The sequence below is a fragment of the Jaculus jaculus genome, chromosome 12 (genome assembly GCF_020740685.1).
Source record: "Jaculus jaculus isolate mJacJac1 chromosome 12, mJacJac1.mat.Y.cur, whole genome shotgun sequence".
NCBI classification, from domain to species: Eukaryota; Metazoa; Chordata; class Mammalia; order Rodentia; family Dipodidae; genus Jaculus; species Jaculus jaculus.
Window position 1 is genome coordinate 102,421,932 of NC_059113.1, and position 22,241 is coordinate 102,444,172.

Below are 22,241 nucleotides of genomic sequence, written 5' to 3' on the forward strand. Positions count from 1 at the left end.
GGCAACATCCTACAATTCTAGTAATCCATTTCTTTCCCTTTTATTCCCCCATTGTGCACAATGATGGGTTTCATCCTGGTAGCTTCATACATATATACAATGTGCTTTGTTCACACTCAACTCCCATTACCCTCTCTTGCCATTTCTGCTGGTGTCCTCCATCTTCCCAAACAGACCCCTCTGACTCCATGTAGGAGCTCCCTTTGTGCAAATAGACCGGGGCGAGGGGAGGGGAGGGGGGAAGAGAGAGAGAGAGACACACATTGAGTACTAGTTTGAACCTCATACTGAGGGAGAACAAAATGTAGACAATGTTTCTGCAGTGTGGTCCCTTACTTTCTGCTATCAGAATCTCTCAGGGAAAGTGGTTTCTTGTTTGTGTGACTGTTTTTATGATATTTTATTTTTCTTTATTTATTTGAAAGAGAGAGAGAAAGAGAGGGAAGGAGAGAATGGAGAATGGATGTGCCAGGGCTTCTAGCCACTGCAAATGAACTGCAGATGTATGCGCCCCCCCTTGTGTATCTGGCTTATGTGGGTCCTGGAGAATTGAACCTTCATCCTTTGGTTTTGCAGGCAAATGCTTTTACCACTAAGCCATATCTCCAGCCCTGCGTGACAGCTTTTTAATGAACTTCACATCATAAGAATGCATGAAAGAAGTGGTAGGAATATTCCGTTTTAAAGGCATCTCCAGAATAAATTTTATAAACAATATCAAGGGATAAAAAGCAAAGGGAAAACGATTATAGCACATTTTGTGAACATACTTTTGTGAGCTGTAAAAAAAAAAAAATCACAGGAGTTTCTGGTGTGTAAAGGGTCATAGAATGTATCCAGAAGTTCTGAAATCAATATGAATTTTGAATAGGATAGACAAATATTTTATCCACATACACATTTAGGAATATTTTACCTTAAACAATGAAAAAGAATGGAGCAGATTACTCATAGTTTTCATGACATATCCTTTAGCATGAAAATAGCCTTCAAAGGTAAATTTCACTCAAATTTAGGAATTATGAGAAATATTTGCAAGGGAAACATAAAAATTCATTGTATAAAATTCACTTTCATGTGTAAGGTTCAACATAAAACATGATGAGTCCTGAGATAGGTCACGGTGCATTCCAAATGATGAAAGTCTAAATATGATCTCTAACTCCCAAGAGGTCATACTTACACTTTACAGAAAAGAAAAATGTCAGGGTGGAGAGACAGCTTAGCATTTAAGGCACTTGTCTGCAAAACCAAAGGACCTCAGTTCAATTCCTCAGGACCCAGGTCAGCCAGATCCATAAGGTGGTACATATTTCTGGCTTGTTTGCAGTGGCTGGAGGCCCTGGCAGACCCATTCTCTCTCTCTCTCATTCCCTCTGCCTCTTTCTCTCTGGTTCTCTCAAATAAATAAATAAATAAAATTTAAAAAATGTCAACAAAACAAATGCCAGTGTAGAAGAATAATGCCAGTGGCATATCTCCAGCAGTAGTTAAGACTAGTGGGTGAAAGTTGGTGATGAACAGGATATTGACATGGGCTAAATGATCTCCCCTCTAGTGGCATTACTTACAAGAAGCAGTTAAACTCTTGAATCTAGGAAGATACCACGCCAGTCTAGGCATCAAGTTTAGACTGCCCAAATGCAGGAGCCAATGAGTAGCATGTCCCCAGTGGGGATCAACAAGAAGGGTACAGTAAGAAGACTGGATTGAACATGGGCTGGTGAGGAAGAGGAGCAAGCAGAATCTTTCTGCTTAGCAGGAGAGTCAATGGTTACCATGGCTTTAGAGAATTGTATGCCCTAGGCATTTCACTCATTGATACAAATCCACCAAATACGTGTTCAAAAATGCACATAGTGGATACTTTAAATAATAGCCTCAAATTGGAAATAACCCAAGTGGGAAATGGGGAAATTAGAAAAAAATTATGTTCTTCTTAATAGCTTTCTTTTCATCTTTTACAGAGACCAGAAAGAAAACAATATAGCGATGTCCTTAATTTTATTTTCTAGGGGTTTGTCTGAGGGAGAGTAAACCATTAATATGTGTGTGAACTTGTGGATTGTTTTTTCCCTGTGTGCTAACTGTAAACATTTGAATCCACTGAATGGCATTGGATTGTCTTGCTCTGTATCTGCTCTTGCCAGCTGATGCCATGGGGCCGTGTCACGCCAGTGAATGACACACTTGTAGTTTCCAGAGCAGTGGTAGTTCAGGAACTAAATCCCATCCCTCAACTTAATAGCCATAGGATGCACACCATAAATGACAATTGAACTCAGTTTTTAAAATGGAAGAGAAAGAATAAATCCAGAATTTATGCACAAGGCTTGGCATATACTGATCTCTCAATAAATATCATCTAGTACTTTTAGAGTCTGCTAAAAAATGCCTTTGTTTCCTGGATTTTTCTCTATTTTACTATTTTTGTTTATTTGAGAGAGACAGAGAAAGAGACAGATAGAAAGAGAAATGGTGCTTCAAGGCCTCTAGCCACTGTTAACAAATTCCAGATGTGTGCACCACCTTGTGCATCTGGCTTACATGGGTATTGGGGACTTGAACCTGGATCCTTATGCTTCACAGGCAAGTGCCTTAACAACTAGGCATTCTCTACAGCCCTTTTAAAAATATTTTATTTATTTATTTATTTGAGAGAGATAGAGAAAGATAGCTAGAGAGAAAGAGATAATTTTTTAAATTAAATTTAAAATTCTCTCTAGCAGACATGTTTTTGTTTCATTCAGGAATCTTGTAGCTTATTGTACCTGCGGCAATGATCCTTAACTCACTCTTCAAAGCTTTCATTCTGTCCTCATTCCTGGCATTTTTATTTTCCAAGCAGAGACTATCAGAACACAAAAAAAAAAAAAAAAAAAAAAAGAAAAAGAAAAAAAAAGGAACTAACTATATCTGGGTATTTTTTTTTTAAATGGTAACTTTTTGTGACCATAGTCAGCATATTTTTGTTATCATTCCAAGAACGTGGAAATAATGGAGTGCATAATGGGATTTGGTTCCTTGGTAGGAAATGCAGCAATCCTCGAGGGAGATAAGCTAGATTCTGAAAACTTCCATAGGTATGTTTGTCTCTTTGAAGGCGTCCACACGAAACGCCAAATTAAGACTCTTTTTGTCATGGTGTATCGGCACTCAACGCTTCAAAGTTAACTGTGCGTGTGTGTGTGCGTGTGCGTGTGCATGTGTGTGTGTGTGTGTGTGCATGTGTGTGTGTGCGCGTGTGTGTGTGTTTGTGTTGGAAGAGCACTTCATGAGCTCACAGAATCAAAGAGAGTTTGTATTAAATATTTTCCTGTATGGTACAAACAGACTTGATAGAGTTTGGAAGTGAATTTTCCTGTTTTCAGAAACAGAGACAATTTTTTTTTTGACTAAAGCAAATGTGTGTTGGCTGGAAGAGGAAAGATGGGAGGTAATAATCGTGAGCTGTTCAGACAAAACGGTTGCGGGACAAGACTGCAAAGATGAGTCCCGTCCAGGATGGCACAGCAACCGAATGCTCTTGGCGCTGTTGAAATCCACGATTGCCGTGTGCTGCTCATACAAGCTTGTGTTATGCTGGCTCTTGTGTTTTTTCCTGGAAGAACAAACCCTGGGGAGCTCTGTTCTTGGACAGAGTATCTATCAAATGAGCTTTGTATGTAGGGACAACCATTTTCTGAAGATACTGACCAGGTAAAGAATTTGCTAGAAAATCAATAATGTGCTCAATTTCTAAAACAAACTGTCTCCTGTTTCTGAAATGCCACTTGTAACTTTATTTGTAATAGAGTACTTCAACAAGTGATATATGCTTCTGTGGTGCTTTGAATCAAATGTCCCCCATAAACTCAAGCGTTCTGAAGGCTTGGACCCCAGGTGATGGCGACTTGGAAGGTGGAGCCCTGCTAGGGGAGGTGGGTTGGGGGGGGTGTGGGCCATCTATCCCTTGCCAGAGCCCAGGTTGTTCTCCTGCTGATGTTGTCCATCTTCTTTTTTGTTTTAAATTTTTTATTGATTTATTTGAGAGCGACAGACATAGAGAGAAAGACAGATAGAGGGAGAGAGAGAATGGGCACGCCAGGGCTTCCAGCCTCTGCAAACGAACTCCAGACGCGTGCGTCCCCTTGTGCATCTGGCTAACGTGGGACCTGGGGAACCGAGCCTCAAACCGGGATCCTTAGGCTTCACAGGCAAGCGCTTAACTGCTAAGCCATCTCTCCAGCCCATGTTGTCCATCTTCTGTGGCAGAGGTGAGGCCTAGCCACTGCTCGGGACATGCTTTCCCCTGCCAGCATGGAGCTTCCCCTTGAGAAAGTAAGGCGAAATACATCTTTTCTTGCCATCAGCTGCTTCTGGTTGGGTGTTTTGTTGCAGCATTGAGCAGGTACTACAGCATCTTTCCAAAATTGGAAGGACAGAGCTGGGCCTGCTGGTATAAGCCTGCAATTCTAGCACTAGGCTGGCTGAGTAAGTCCCAGGTTAATCAAGGCATCATGAGACAACCTCATTATACACATACATGCTTATCTACATACATACACACGTGTATACTATATATGAGACAAAACTGCATTCACATACTGTGTCTAATGTTCTTTGCATTGACTGCATACTTATTATTTATTCTTCAGAAAGTGTAATCTCTTAAGCAACCCTGTCTCATAATAATTTCCTCTGGTAACAGGAATCTCTTGCAATGTCTTCAGCTCCATTGTATTGTCTGATGACTTCCCGACCTCCATCCCCACCTGTGCCCAGTACATGAAAAGGCAAACTCCACAGTCCATGCGTCTTCTAGAGGCAGCCCCCTCGTTATCCGTCTGGCAGTAGCATGCATCTGAATGCTTGCTCCTTCTCAGTCTGCTGTCCTCTTCTCTGCATCAGCATGTTGCTGGGGCTAGGAAGGAAAGGCAGGTCACTGACTGAGCCACGCAGCTGGGTGAAGGAGAAGAGGCTGGACACAGGCATGATGTGTAGGGTGGGTTTTCTAAAGATTCTTACAAAAGTACCCAGGACTAAGAAATGAAATCTAGGACCTGTAGCTTTTAATCCTTCACTGAGATGCAAGCATAGTTACAACTTAGATTTCAGTTCTGTCCTAAATGAAATGGCCAGCTAGGGAATCCTGGTGTCAGGGCCTGGCAGGGTTTGTGTAGGTGATCTGAGAGTGGAGCTCAGGAACCCAGACCCTGTTACAATGAAGTGCACAGGCAAGACATGTGTTTGGTAGGGAAGGAGAGACCTGCTCTCTTAAATTCTGGTTTCTACAAATATATCTCGAGAACTAGAACTATAACCCTCATCCTCTCCCTCAAGCTGAAATAATCCAGTGCTGTATCATTTATTTAGCTATCATTTCCTTTCAATTTCTCTACAAATATATGATTGTTCCACTTCTATAATATTTCTCTAGATTCTCCAGATACTGGGTCAAATTGTTTCTCCCTATAGCCAAAAGATGTTTTGAAATCCTAGTCCACACTTCCAAAGCATTTGAATATTTTGGAAATAGGGTCACTGAAAAGTTATCATTGAAGATGAGATTATACTGGAGTAGGGTGGCCCTTCATTCAGAGTGACACATATTCTAACAAGAAGATGGTATGACAAACCAGACAGGGAGAGCCATCATGAGAAGGCAGAGGCAGAGATGGGAATGAGGGTTTGGATGAGCCAAAGAACACCTGGGGCTACCAGGGTGTGTAGAGAAAAAGAAGAATCCTTCACTCCAGGCCCTGGAGAGAACATGGCCCTGATCTGACTGATGAATTATAGACTTCAGATCTGGGTGAGAATTAAGTTCTCCATTTTTTTAAAAAAAATGTCTGTTTTTATTTATTTATTTGAGAGTGACAGAGAGAGAGAGAGAGAGAGAGAGAGAGAGAGAGAGAGAGAGAGAGAGAGAGAGAGGCAGATAAAGAGAAAGAGAAAGAGAAAGAATGGGCATGCCAGGGCTTCCAGCCACTGCAAACAAACTCCATACACATGTGCGGCCCCTTGTGCATCTGGCTAATGTGGGTCCTGAGAAATCGAGCCTCAAACCAGGGTCTTAAGGCTTCACAGGCAAATGCTTAACAGCTAAGCCATCTCTCCAGCCCAAGTTCTCTGTTTTAAGGCACATAATTTGTCATATTTTGCCAAGACAACAGTAAAAATTTAACATATCCTCTGAGACAAGAATTATATTATCAAATTTACTACTGCACCCACTGCCATGGCCCAGTGATTCCCACATTGTGGATGCCTGGCGCAAACAAGTAGGCATACACATTTGCTTATTTGCCTTCACTGTAAGTTGCTTAAAGCTAGAGATGATGCCAGACTCATCTAGTCACCTTTAGAGAAAGTGTCTTTCACAGAATGGATCCTGTAGAAACATGAAGTGACACAAATAGAATGTTTTCTAATAGCCGATTTTTATTATGATTATTTTTAAATCTTATGGTTTGTGTAGGATAATAGGAGCACTATGGCCCAGGAATATGCCTGCGATCTAGTTATATCTCTCCCATCTTAGTTCTACCTGCACAGGTGCAGACGCTGTGATGGTCTTTATTCCTGTCCCCGGGGTATTGAAGCTAGGACAACTTTCCCAGGATGCTCCTGTCTGTGAGGAGAAAGAGCGTTCCCACAGCCCTCATCTGGTGCAGCACTGGGGAGTGTATAAACTCTGGAAATAAACGCTCCTCTGGTTTATGTGAGCAAACTCAGTTGCTTCCTGAGTTCTTCCCTTGTACCCATCAACCATTTTCCATTAGGAAAAGCAATGAACGGCTTATTTATACCCACAACTACCGTCAGTTTCAGTAGCGCAGATATGTGTGCCTTTAAAGAAGAGTCCATTGCTCAACAGTGATAACAGAACGAACCAAAGAACTCCACCAATGACGAGACAACACACACCCAGTGCCAGTTTTCTCATTCTTATTAGGACAGAAGCTGTACCACGTTGTTTCTATAAACCTGTCTCTTCTTATTGGCAGATGTTTCACTTAAATAAACATCATCAGGATTTATGGAGATTCACCTTGGCAGCTGCTGAAATTCATGAATATTCACTAATCTCCTCCTGCCCCAGTTGTTCCTCCAGCTGCTCGGGAAAGGCATTTATGAGCTTGCTGGAGGCAGCGGTCCACAGTGGTGAGCCACGTGTGGCTCCTAATTCATTCATGGCTCACACAGGAGGGGGGGGAAGACATTTGCTATTTATATCCTGCATCTACCATAAAGCATGCATAAGTACTGCTTTAATTCATTTTCCCTTTCTCTAGGATTCTCTGAAAATGCTGGTTCTCATGGAAAGCTAATTCTAATTATATATTCCAGCTACTGTAATTTGAATTCTATCTTTATACCTGATGCATATGAAACTATAGAATACGTATTATCAAAAAAAAAAAAAAAAAAACCTTCACTGTGCTATGAAGATTTGACTGGGGATGAGGTAGCTTAGATCTGCTAGAAATCGAGGGTAGAGTATGGAGATTTTCCCTGAGAGAAGGAAAAGTGCTTCTCTCCTCTTTCTTCCGCCTTTCACCTCCATCCATCCCGCTGGGTTCAGCTATTCTGTAGACAGATATCCTCATTGTTCAAACTGGGAAGGACAGTTGAAGGCCAGTGATTTCACTGTTATGTGTAAGGCTCTGATTGTACAATGGAGAATGCCTCTGCAATGTGCTCCAAACATGCCCTGAAGACACCAAGTATTGGGCTAGAGAGATGGCTCAGCAGTTCAAGGTGCTTACAAAGTCTGCCGACTCAGGGTTTGATTCCCTAGTACCCACAAAAAGACAGAGTCAAAGTGGCACATGTATCTGGAGTTTGTTTGCAGTGATAAGAGGCCCTAACATGCCTATTCCCTCTCTCTTTCACTCTCTTTTTCTCAGCTTGCAAATCAATAACAGTAGTTTTTTAAAGACACTGTTTGACTCACTTTCTCATTGCTGTGAAAACACATCTATTCAGAAGCTGCTTATGGGAGGAAAAAGTTTATTTGTAGCTAACAGTATTGAGGGGAAAGCATGGCAGAATATGTTCCTGGTAGTGTCACATCTTGTCACAGCAGCAGGAAGGAATCATCTTAGTGAGCTAGCTCTGAACGCCCAGTGGGTTGGGTTAATAAACCTCAAGGCTCTCCTCCAGTGACACACTGCGTCCAATAAGTCTCCACTTCACAAAGGCTCCACCAGCTGAGGATCAAGCAGAAGACATAATCACAAATACTGGATGCTATTGGGGGTTGGGTGGGCATTGTACACTGAAACATGTAGCAAAAGTGATTCACCCTAGGTGCCAAACGTTACAAATGATCCCACTTCAATTCTCACTTGATGGTCCCCTTTAAATCATTCACAAACTGCTACATAACACTTTGTAATGTCTGGGAAAATTATATGTATTACCTTATGGGCTGTGAACAGAATATTATTCACTTTTGTATTACCATAGTGTGCTTATATGTAGTCTTACCTTGGCAAGAATAGAGGGAAGAATTCCAGTGAGGTTGACAGCTAGTCATAACTATTCTGGTGTACAACTTTACTGGTCTTGTTTCTATAAATGTAAATAACGTACAGGTTTCTTTGTAGTTCCCGAGAAAATTCAAATTAATCCCATTTAAGGTTTTGATAGATACTAGATTTCCTAGTACTTTTTTTTCCTCCATGCTATTATGAAACTAGCCTCCTCACTATAAAAGATTTGTAACATTTTTTTTCTGGAAAAATTATTTTACTTGATAAAATTGTTCCCTTCTTGGAATTACCTAAAGCAAACAATTTAGATTACAGAACAGTGACCCACTTTGATTTGTAAGCTTCACACAGAGACAAAAGCAGATGTACAATAAATTTTTTATTAACTTACAGAGCTCCAGAATATTTCAGTAGGAAAGCCCAGATTCAAGAAGTCATCTGTCAACTGGACATTAATCAGAACATAAAGCCAACTAAAATACTCCATGCTTATAAAAATATGCAGTATAGACCTATCATACTTACTTGAGTGTTAGGATTTAATTTGTACTGGTAATAAACAAATTTCATTTCATATCTCATGCATGTATGACCAGTTTTATCTTTGTATCCACCTAATATAGTGCCTAACACCAGTAACTACTTAATTGTTATTTTCTGAATGAATTTAGGTGAATAATTTAGGATTATTGTAGGGGTGGTATTTAAAAAAATAAGGTAAAGCAATTCATGATCCCTGCTAAGATATATCTCCAGGTTCATACCAAGTGACTGGATAGATGGTGGTATCCCTGTGGGACTGGAGTTCAAACAAGGATACAATGGTTTTGAGACCTTGATTCATAAGAGGTGGTGCTAGGATTTGGACATTCATTTTTGGTGTCCTAGACTCAAGAACAAAGGTTCAGAGAAGCAGAAATGAATTAGCAAGGCAGAGTCCAGGGGGAGGGCTCTGATGGCATCCACTGTGGGCCACACAGTTCCTGCCCTGAAGGCACAAAGCACGAAAAGATAGAAGTATGTTAGTCACCTTTCATCATTGCAATGGACTGGTTGGCAAAGGCTGCTTATGGAATAAAGGAAAGTTTATTTTGGTGTAAGTCATCCAATATGGGCAGACCCATTGCTTTGTGCCTCTCGAGTGTGTCAGATGGTGATGGGGGGAGAGCAGGCTGGAGTGTGAAAGTAGAAGATAAGAGGCTGGAGTACCACAATCCCCTCTAAGGGAGCAACCCCAGTGACCTAAACTCTTAACAGGTTCCACAGTTTCCCAATATCTCCAGACAGGATGAAACCTTTAACACATGGAGGGGTATGGGTCTCTGACACAATGTAACAAATACAATGAATCCAATATATTATGCTGAGAATTGAGCACAAAATTTGGCTTTGAGGAGAGGATGGGTAAACCCATTAGAAAATGCTGTCAGTAAATAACCACTGCAGTGAACAGAAGTGAACAGTGAAGAGAATGAAGTGGTTCAGATCTTCAGGAGCCAAATCTGAAATGAAGTCATTTCCTTTAGAGAGCTTCAAGAACCAGTAGGCCTAACAGTGAAGGCAGTGTTAGCTGACTGAAAGCTGAAACTGCATCCCAGAGGCTATATAACAAAAAAAAAAAAAAAGAAGCTGAGTTTTAATGGAATTTCTTGGATGATATCTATCTAAAACATTCTGTGCAACCCACACATATTTATACTCACAGGGAGATCATTGATGGATTCACATTTTAGCACATAAAATTTTATGAATGTGATACCCACATTATTAGATATTAGACACTGTCAGCTGTTTGGGCAGACTTCGACCATTCATATCCCATCACCTGTGCTTGTTCACGTTCTTATCTATGATATCTTTCTCAGATAGAGAGTAAAGAGAAGGATAGAGATAGAGGTAGATAGATGATAGTTAGATAGATGGATGTATAGGTATATAATAAATATGTTGATACATATAGCATGAATACATAGATACATGATAGAAGTCAATCTATTTGCACAATTTAAAAATCATCACACAATCACTGAAAATTAAAATTCATTTAAAACTCTCAAGTAATAGATTACATATATCAATGTATCTATCTCAATGGTTTTACAAAATTTCAGTAGCATCCAAGACATCTCATTAACCATAAAACTGAGAAGCATCAACTACTTTGCAATAGTCACCTTAAAATATACAGGACTTATATAACAGCAATTGTTTAACTGAAGAATACTAAAAGGTTTGAACAAAGCAATTATTTAATGTATTCCTAAATGAGAAGTCTTGAAATTATAAAAGAAGGAAGGACATAGTTCTCATGGTCAAAGTGATATTCCACACTGGAAGAAAACTCCTGATCTAGGACTGCTATTAACTAAGGGAGGCTCCTGGGGTGGTGAGGGGGGTGAGGGGAGAGGAAGCATTGAGACAGGATGAACAAGGTGAACACAGGGAGATGGAGAGAAGTCAGGTGATGGCCGATGGAGGAACTTTACTAAAAACAGGATTCCTATGTTTTAATTTGCTAGTTTTTAAAAATTTTTCTTTCTTTATTTTTTTTCCAAATTGTTATTAACAACTTCCATGACTATAAAAAATATCCCATGGTAATACCCTCCCCCCCACTTTCCCCTTTGAAACTCCATTCTCCATCATATCCCCTCCCCATCTCAATCAGTCTCTCTTTTATTTTGAGGCTAATTTGCTAGTTTTTTAATATGCTTCTAGAGTTTAAAAGGATCCAAAGGTCAGTATATATGTGCTGTGTTGAGAAGGCATCCTAGGGAGATCGAGGGTATGTGCAGAGCACAGACAAGCGAGGGGAGGATTTTCCAGAAGAGAGATGTTGGTGGCTTAGTGAGTGGCCTCAGAGTGGCTGGAATTTGGGTGTGTTCTACACCAAGAAGCAACGGTAATTTCTGATGTGTATCTGGAGCAAGTGAGGGAAATGCTTCTGCTCCATGTAAAGCTGTTATGAGAAAAGAAAACATTGCATCTTAAAATTTTGAGACTCATATACTTGGTTTGCTCAAAGTATTCTTTCCTTGGGGTTGGGGATGTGCATGGTAAATATGACCACCACTGAATTATGCTCCCAGTCCCTGAATTAGTCTTTCTTTCAAATTCAAAGCTACATGTGAAATAAATAAAAGCCGCACTACCATAGCTTTTGGAAGATTGGAATGGTGAGTCTGGGCACGAGAAGTGGCCTCAGCTAGGTCTTCCTTGGCCTGCTTGCTGTGTCTGCTCTCACCTTTGGAGACAATAAGCACACGGCAGATGCTGCCGATTACTTTCATTCCCATCATCCAAAGCACAAGTGCCATTTAGTGATTTAATTAAGTGAGAGTCTGCTGGGTTTTGACCTTGGGGTTTCCAGATCTGTGACTTCTTATTGTTTTTTTTTTTTTTTCCCTTGCCATCTTTGCCAGGCTGTCTTGGAAAATTTCATGTTACTGTCTGGGGAAAATTACCACTAGTTCTTTCCTATGTCAAAATCCTGTCGTTTCTGCCAGAATGGCCCATTGTGACTCAGTGGATAAGGTGGGGCTTTCAATTGTTATTGACACTTCTCTTTGAACAATTTAAGCTCACTCCTCCCTTCTACCTCTCTCTGAACCTGTGTCATCATAGGTTTTGTTGCTTAATGACTTGTAAGCAGAGTGATTGCTGTTTTACACTCTTAGATTCTGCTTGTCAGGAAGACAATTCTACAAGCAAAGCTTTTTCCAATCCATAGGTATTTTCTTAACATGCTCCTAAGTAGTTGGGTATTTAATATACCTATTTAAGTATACATTTAAATAAATAAATGTTGATTGATAGATTAATAAGTTAGGCCTCTTTTTTTTCTTAGGAACTCTTGGGCAGCTATTTAAAGAAAAGACTTAGTGAGGGAGAAAAAAAAAGTCCCTTTTAGACCTCCGTAAATACAAGCCATCTGTTAGTTTTTGCAGTGTGTCTATATTTAATGTTTTGTTCTTAGTAAATATGAGGCATTGTGCTTCCTTAGACAATTTTCACATGTTGAAAGGATTGTTTTTTTGAAACCGTTCTAGCTATTTAATCGACTTGACCAGAATGCTAGTTATACAGGGACATGAGAAACTAAAGCCATTCTCCTCACCTCAAGCAAATCCATCTCTTACCGCCATGATCTGAGAGTGACCCTGGGTTCTCTCTCAAGAAATGCTATTCTTGGAAGAAATCCAGGCCACTTTTCAGGCCCGTGGAATCTCTCCAGCTCTGTCACTACCAAAGAGTGTGGTCATAGCTTTTTACAACAAGAAGACACACAGAGGCCTAATGAGAAGAAGCACAGGGACTTTTCTGAGATGCCAGCTGGTTTGCAGACAGCAGGAAATCAGAAACTTTTTAATTAGCATAATGCTGAGAGTCGAAAGAGACAACTTCTTGAGTGGGGCTAATTACATCTCCCTTGCTATATGTGCATAGAGAATGAAGGTTTGTGTCTACCTGCACTGTGTGATAGGCTCAGAAGCAGCAATGAGCCAGCTAGAAGATCCCAACTCAGCCACTCCCTGGCAGTGGAGCCTTGGGGAAGAAGGAGTCACTGGAGAAGCAAACTGTCTACCGACACTACTGTATGCTCCTATTTCACTTATCTACGGTGCTTACCAGATAGCGTTTTAGAGGAGTGTATATTGGTCTAGGAACTTCAACCTTTCATAGAACCACTGTTGGATCTTTCTTCCTTGATCAAGATGCCTAGTTAGACATTGGAACCTTCCTTTCAGTGTTAAGACTCACAGGTGAGGCCTGGATGTTTTATGGATATGTATATTATTACAATGTCACATTGAACAGACTCACTGCAACCTGTATCTAGAAAAAAAATACCTTTAATTAATACATTAAATGTCTTAACCCCATACTCAAATATTCAGGAAAACATTATGCTATATCCTGAAAAATAATTATGTTCATCAAAAAAAGGGAGTGACCATAGTAACAGTTAAAGATAACTTCAAAAGTACAAAAAAAAATTGCTGGGTAAAGACAATAGGAAAAATCATGATGCCAGAACATGAGAGACAGTTGCTGCAAGCCAGGGAAGGTTTTATATAACCTCAGTCTTCCTAAATTAAAGGTCAATCCATGGGGAGATAAATCTTGAAATTATGGTTTTTAGACACACTATAGTTTCAGGGTGGCTTCCATAACTTCAGCATGTAAAAGCAACCATTACTGATATTCACTCTTTCCTGGGCAAGATGAGAGCTGTCGTGCTTTTCCTAAGTACCGTACTCCTAACTCCAAGCTCACTGGAGCTGGGCTGCACTGACTTAGTGTGGCCAACTATGGTCAGGTAATCCCAGTTCTATTTAGTATGGTGACATTAGGAGTTTGGAATCAGCCTAGATGGGTGTATTTCCTGAACAGTACTGGTGAACGACAGCACTCAGGCCAAGCATGCTCTCCACAGTCCACTGTGAGAAATTTGTGTCTTGCTGGTGTCTTCCCACCACGACATAATGCAACCTGATTGCTCCATCTTCCACACAGCCCCCATTTCTTGATGAAACAGTGTGCATGGGGAAGGAGAAATTCACTTTCTCCCAGTTCTGCAGTCTCTTCCCCCTCCACTACAGTTGTCCGTATTCTATAATTATAGTGAAGGCAATTGGTGAGAAAGCTGGTATTATGTAGAAATTTCAGATGCATGATGGTAGCAGTGGTCAAGGCCTGGTGACAGGTCTATTACAAAGGCTGACTTGAATTGTGTTCCCTGTCTGGCTTGGTTAAAGCACATTTTTCTAGGCATGAGAAATGGAGCTAACTGATACTTTTATAGCAACAATATTTCAAGGGCTTCATGCAAATTATTTCACTATACAAAAAAGAAACTTACTTGTAACTTGTAATTTAAGAGTAAATTTTACAGTCTTATGTAAAAGTTTCAGAGGAATATTGAATGGAAAGATTAAGTGATTTTATAGAAAGGGCAGCAAGCCCACAGCAATTATACCTAATATCTATCACTCCTTAAATGGTCGCCGTACAACATAAAATGTTGGGTACTATCTCTGTGTAGCAATGTCCTAAAAATGCAGCAATGTTTCCTCTTACAGACATTTATAGACATATCATTTTCAATAAACACATGCATTTTGAGGCAAAAGTGAACAGGATCAAAAATTCAGATCAGAACATTGTTACTCGTGCTGAAGTATCATCTGTCTGAAAACAAAGAATTCCTGCATTGTTTTGAGATTTGCATTAGGACATACACTTTCCTACAACAATGTTCCAAGTTGGTGTGTTTTTTACGGTTTACAATATAACCTTCACCACCCCCTTCTCATTTTATTTCTACCACATTTCTGGGTAGCAATCAATATCATTCTCTTTAATTATAGATTTGAGAAATTAAAGGGATTTTCATGTGTGGAGAGTTACAAAAAGCTGAGATAATTGGCTCTGTGAAGTGTTGCCTTTCTTCATGAAAAGAGGAAAATAACTGAGATTTTTGGTTTTAGTACATTACTCATGATTTTTATCTTCAAACTCATTTAGTTTAATGGTACTTCATAAGGTAAAGCATAGCTATTATTATTTAGCAATTTTAAAATGTGAACATTATAGTTTCCACTGAGTACTTATCACATGACAAGTCTCTTCCTTGTAAGAGTAAATTTTATAGTCTTTTAATATTTTACTTTATAGCAATTACAGGTACACTGTAATTACTACTTTTATATAAATGAACTGAAGCAAAAATGAAACTGACATTAGGATCATGTAAGTGATAGGAAGATATTAGAACATGACATCCTTTCTACTTCCTGTACATTTCAATAATACATATTATTTCACCATCTACCTGGTGCCTGTCCTACTCACTGTTTATTTATTTACTTAATTAACAGAGAAAGAAGGTGAGAGAGAGAGAGAGAGAGAGAGAGAGAATATGGGCGCTCCCAGGCCTCCATACACTGCAAACAATCTCCAGATGCTTGCACTTCCTTCTGCATCTGGCTAACATGGTCCTGGGGAATTGAACCTGGGTCCTTTGGCTTTGCAGGCAAATGCCTTAACTGCTAAGCCATCCCTCCAGTCCCCTACTCACTCTCTATTCAGAGAATATTATTTTCTTTAACTAGTGAAAATGCACTTTAATTTGTGACTAAATATCCTTAAGTAATTCATATATCATAGCTTTTTCTTATACCTTTATTTTTTAAAACATTATATTATATTTTTGAGAGAGAGAAAGAGAGAGGGAGAGGGGGGGGGGGGAATGGGCATGCCAGGGCTTTCAGCCACTGCAAACATACTCCAGACACATGAACCCTTTTGCATCTGGTTTATGTGGGTCCTGGAGAATCAAACCTGGGTTCTTTGGCTTTTCACACAAGTGCCTTAACTAAACTAAACTATCTCTTCAGCCTTCTTTTACCTTTCTGATTAAAAGTCCATCATTTACATATTGATCTGACATTCATCCAGCAAAAGTAATGGCAATGTTCAGTCACTGTTAAGTGCATTGGATTGGAAACGAGACTAGCTGATCCTCAATCCTAACTCTCTCTGTTTGCTTAGTGCATTACATAAGTTTCTGGTACTTTTCTCACATCAGTATGCTTCACTCTAAAATCACAGTGAAATGGTATTTCCTGTTGATATTTATTTTCTACCTAAGCAATGCTCCAGAACAGTACCTGCATATGATGGTAGTTCTCATTTATAATTAGTATATGTAAACATGCTAGTGTGAAATTGCTCTGAAAAAATTATTGGTGGAATTAAATTATACCTAGAGGAAAATTTTATATGGCACTCAGGTTTCATTAAGTTATCATAAAAAACACAAACAATGGACAAAACAGCAAAACCTCTAGCTTCTTGTTTTTTTTTTTAATTGACAACTTCTATAATTATAAACAATATCCCATGGTAATTTCCTCCCTCCCCCTACTTTCTCCTTTGAAAATTCATTTTCCATCATATTTCCTCCCCTCTCAATCAGTCTTTTATTCTGCTGCCATGATCTTTTCTTCCTATTATGATGGTCTTGTGTAGGTAGTATCAGGTGCTGTGAGGTCATGGATATCCAGGTCATTTTGTGTCTGGAGGAGCGTGTTGTAAGGAGTCCTACCCTTCCTTTGGGTCTTACATTCTTTCCGCCACCTCTTGTGCAATGGACCCTGAGATATGGAAGGTGTGATTGCAATATTTCAGTGCTGAGCTGTCATTTCTCAGTACCATGGTGCCTTATGAGTCATCCCAAGGTCACTGCCATCTGAAAAGAGAAGGTTCTCAAACCAAAAGTGAGAGTAGCATTAATATAAGGGTATGAACATTAAGAGAAGTGCTTACTGGACAGTATGATGAGCATCGCATATACATTTAGCCAAACAATGGCAGGCGTTACACCCCTAGGGCTCATGACTTCCCCTGTTGTAGGTTTTCAGTGTTAGGGATGCATTCCCTCCCATGGAGCTGGCCTCCAGCCCATTTGGAGGACAATTGGTTTTCTCCATAGCAGATGTGCTACTGTGGCACCCGTTGGTTCACTTGGCCTGGCTGGCAAAATATAAGGCTTGCACTGTCCACTGTTGGACATCTTCACTGGTGATTTCTCTCTCTCTCCCATTGAACTGCATTCAGAATGTCTTTTTCTAGCTTTCTGACATCAGGTCTACAAGGAAGAGATTATCAGCTCAGTTCCAGCAGAATTCCTCAGTGACCTTGCAGGCCAAGTTTGTGGACTCTTCAGCAATAGGGTCTTACCATCTATTCCTGGTGGGAAACCAAGGGCCTCAGCAATGGCCTGTAATGTTTTGAGGGCATAAGGGACCTCACTGGCCAACAACTCACTGGAAGGTATCTCATCCCTGGCACTGAAAATTTTCTAGTAACAATCTATGGTTCCTTTGTGTTCCATTTTCCAAAAAAGTAGGTTGGTTTTCTATTAATTTAGAAAAGATTGTTACAAAGTCAAGAGTTTAAGTCATATTGACTGAATAATGGATCTTTATCAGGTGCAAATTTCACGAGCATTCTAAAGTGCTTCTGTTTCCTGCCTTACAAAATGTGAGTGTGTCTGTCTAGTTCACAGAATTGCATAGAGGCCTCCTTCATAAGTCTGATCAAGTGTGGGAGAGAATCCTACTGGGGAAGCTCACTGTGGGAAGGGAGGGAAGGATGCATCAACCTCCAGCTCACTGGCTGTCCTTACCTTGGCCCTCCTACAAACCATTTCCAGTGTATCCATCAGGAACTTGGGCCTGGAAGTAAAGTCCAGTATTGGTCTTTGCTGGAGTGGCTGGTTCACAGAAGACACTTTGTTATTTCTGCTTGGTTACTTCAAATTAATGAGACTGGATGTGTTTGATGGAAGCTTATAAATATGGTAGTGTTATTTTTATCACTGGGCTTGATTTAGTTTACATCTTTATCCCATTCTTAACCACTACCCTGCTTCTGGTGGACTAGAAACATCAATTATCAAATGCTAGAAAAGACCTAATAAATGCTGGTAAGCATGAGTGGACCATCCCCAGTAGTAAACAGTCCAAAGTCTTTAGAAAACAGATATCCTGAGCCCAAATAATGCACTGTGTTATTCTCATAGTTGTTCAGAATGCGCTCTCCACTCTGTGGTGGTTTCTATACATTTTCTGCACAGGCACATCATGAAGAGACCAGTTGGTGATTTTTTTTTTCAAAGCCAACTTGGTTTACTCATTAACAATGCCATTCAATGTGACAGTTTCATCTCTGAATGAGTTAGCACTGCGGTCTGCTCTTCCGCAGCTGGGTCTGGTCCAGCAAGATGCCTGCATGGGAGAAGAGCTGCATTGTCAATGATTTCTCTTTTACCTAATTTCTTTTCTGCCTTTTGCTCACAGAGCCTTTACCATGGTCCTTGGAGTGTCTCTCTTTAGTTTTCTTACTATGAGTAGAATTGCAATGTTTAGCCAGCCCTTTCTGATGGCTCTCAGCTTTTGCAGCTAATTTTAGTGACTTCTGGCATCTCTCCTAAAACATCTTTGTTCTTACAAGTGACTCTTCATTACAGCCCCAAGACAATACTTCCACTAACAGTCTGCAGGTCCTCACACGTTAGGATTTTCATAGTCTCATTACTTTACTATTATCTTGCTCTAAATGAAATGCCTTGCCACTTTATTGTGTGCTCACATATTACATTTTTGACTAAGATGCCCAGGAGCTTGAAAATATCCAGAGACCATTTGTAACACCTGTTTTGAAATAAGGGGAAAAATCCTTTTAAAATGCTTCAGGTAGGAATACTTCAGCTACCTAGACATGCTATAATTTTGGATACATTTTTCAGTATATTAAATCAATAGCTATTATATATCAAAATTATCTGTAAGAGAATAATTACATGCTAGATGATACTGATTTTGAAAAAAAAAAATCTTATGGTTTTAATATGATAGAATAGGTCTCAAGGTAACACAAAGGGGCATTAGAGGCCAGATAGATAATTGTCTGTGGTCTTCCATTCTGGGAGGCTTGCCAGTTTCCAACTTATTACTCTGCAACCAGGACATCAGTGTGCCTTGGTTGCCTAGCAACCATTCTCCTATATTTTGTTTTTCTTCCAGAGGTTCAGAATACATTTCTAGTTGGAATTGAAGCTGGCAGATAAGAAAATCAATTTCATTACATCAGCCAGCACATGTTTGCATGGTCACAGTCTGAACTTTAATGTCAGACAAACCCAGATTCTAAGGCAGACCTTGGAAAAGACCAATAACCTCTGCATGTTACCTTTACAAGTGAATATTATGTGACAGTAACATGTCTGTGTTCCAAACAGACTTTCCTGCTTCGAGTCCACTGATGTCTTCAGGAGGTCTGCCTTAGGAAGGTTTCGAGTAGAGACAGCCCTGCCATTTTTTATAGCATGCGCCCAAGAAGAGTCTCACCCAAGAGAGTCCACTTAGTGTTCCCAGAATCTCTTTGGTAAAGGTATATAGAGAAGAAGGAGAGAGAGAGAGGGAGAGAGAGAGAGAGAGAGAGAGAGAGAGAGAGAGAGAGAGAGAGAGGGAGGGAGGGAGGGAGGGAGGGAGGGAGGGAGGGAGGGAGGGAGGGAGGGAGGAAGAGGGAGAAGAAGAGGGAGAGGGAGAGGGAGAGATAGAAAGAAGAGGGAAAGGGAGAAATGTATGTATGTGCATGCCAGGGCCTCTTGCCACTGCAAAAGAACTCAAGATCAGACATATTAAATATAAGATATTTTCAACTCCATCCTTTTGGTTGCAAGTGAATTTCATTCTTACTCATGGCTGAATAAAACTCTGTTGGGTATATATGCCACATTTCATTTAGCCATTTGTGATGTTGATGGCCCCCTGAATGTCTTCTAAGCAGGTTTTTATTTCATCTAGATTTGAGAACATGCCATTTACCTTAAGCCTTCTCTGTATTTAGGAGGAGTTCATCTCCTCTGCTTTCTTATCAGTTCTAGCTTCAGAGTTGGCTCTACGGTTACAAAGGACATATTCTAAAAGCATTCATCTTTCTGAACAGTATAAACATCTGTAAATTCCTGTTGCAATAAGATGAAAAATGCAACACAGCACAAGAAAATCAGGATCCTCTCTTTACATCTCATTAATTTTTTTTTTATTTCATTTTGCTCATTTCATTAAAACAATATTCTCTCAATTTGGCCATGATATTCATGACCTCATAATGGCTAATGGTGCCTATATGAGACCTATGTAATGGGAGGGGAAATGATGGCATCAAAAAATAAGAGAGACTAGTTGGAAAATAATGAGGGATTCAGTGGAAGGGAGGGCTTGTGGGGGGGGGGGCAGTAGGAGGGAGGATGGGAGTTTGATTTTCCAGGTAATGCAGCCTAATTTAATTAAAGTGAAGTCTAATTTAGGATTTTTTTTTAAATAGCTGATCACCAACTAATCTAAGGCAGCCAAGATTAGAGCATGTCCCAATACAGTGACTATTTCTCTCTATGCTTTCCTCTTGTTGTCTGTAGTTTCCCTGACAGTTCAAAACAGAGTTCATGGAGCTACTGCTTGTTAAGGGTATGGTAATCCATGAAATATTCTTTGCCCAAATAAGTTTATTTTGTTCAATGTTTTCCTCCTTATGGGCTGGAGAGATGGCTTGATGGTTAAGGTGTTTGCCAAAAAGCCAAAGAACCCATGTTTGATTCCCTAGGACCCACGTAAACCAGATGCCCATGGTGGCACATGTGTTTAGAGTTGGTTTGCACTGTCTAGAGGCTCTGGTGTGCCCAATCTCTCTCTTTCCCTCTCTCTCTTTCTCAAATAAAAAGATAAAAAAGAGGTAGACACGCAAACAAATAAAATAATAAAGTTTTCCTTCTTACAAAGTACTTTCTAGATCATGATAGCAACACCCCCAGAAGCAAGGATGGCAGATCATAGTTAACAACAGCCCATAGAAATTGCTATCCCTCTGTTCTCAAATGAAGAGCTTCTGGAGTGGGGTGACCAAGTATCCCTAAGCCTTAGAACCACAGGTAGCAGATGAAGACATGGACGAGGGATGGGCCAGGCACTAATGAAAGCAACTACTGTATTGGTCAGTTTTGTCATTGTTGGAAACAAAAAAGTCCCTGACCAAAACAATGTAAAGGAAGGGGAATTTACTTTGACTCAGATTTTCAGAGATTTCCGTCCTACTTTGGCTATGCTGAGTCAGTACTCACACTGAGGCAGTGGTTGTGGTGGCTAGCATGTGAAGAGGAACAGACTTTGTGAACAGGGAGTAGAGAAAGAGTGGGGCTCCAGGACATGGTACAACCTCCAAAGGGATCACCTCCTTCAGCTAGACCTCGCATTCCAAAATAGCACCGCCAGCTAGACACCAATATTCCTGCGAGGAACATTTCATATTCCTACTGTAGTAAGAACCACAGTCTACACACTAAATCCATTCACACATCAATTATTACTTAAGATATTCTCATGAAGTAAGAACAAGTTACCATGAAAATAACTGCTACTGTTTTCAAACCTACAGGCTTCTTCCATATACATCTTTTCCAGTCTCTTCCTCTTAATGCCTTAATTTTCTTTGTTAAAATATTTGTACTTTCATTGTTATTTTCAAAGTTATTTATAATAAGCAAAATATGAGAGTTTGTCATTGTTTGTGTAAAAGAAGAACGGTCCGGTCCACAAATCATGTCTCCATCATTAACTCTTTGACCTCTAAAACTCAGAGTGCGTTCTCATGACAAATTACTGTGCACGTCATTTGGAGGTGGCAAGTAAGATGGCGCAGGTGCTGGGAAGACTGCTGTGCACAAAGTTCATTAGCTTTTACCAACTCCCCCCCCAAAAAAAAACAAAAAAATAAACCCACTCCATAATGGATTCAAGTAGAAAACTTTTTTTTTTCCAAACCTTGGTGGTACATCTGTCAAATATGTCAACCTAATTTCAAGCTCCAACCACTAGAGTTAACCAAATATTCTCACCAATAATTAAATGTGGTGAACATGTAGATGGTTTTCAAATTCCTATAACAGTAGCCTACTTCGATATCTATGTTCCAATTTTGAAATGCCTTCTACTTTTACCTTGTTCCCAATTGGAACAAGTTACCCAAAATAAATACAGGATAAGAGTAACCGAAAATTACATTTTGTATAATGCCAGTCATTCAGTCAAAAACACCAGTTTTATCTTGTGTGAATATTTTAGTCATTCCTTTATTGAACTTTCTTTTGCCTTCCTTTCTCTTTCTTCTTTCTCTTTGTCTTTCTTTCTTGTTTCT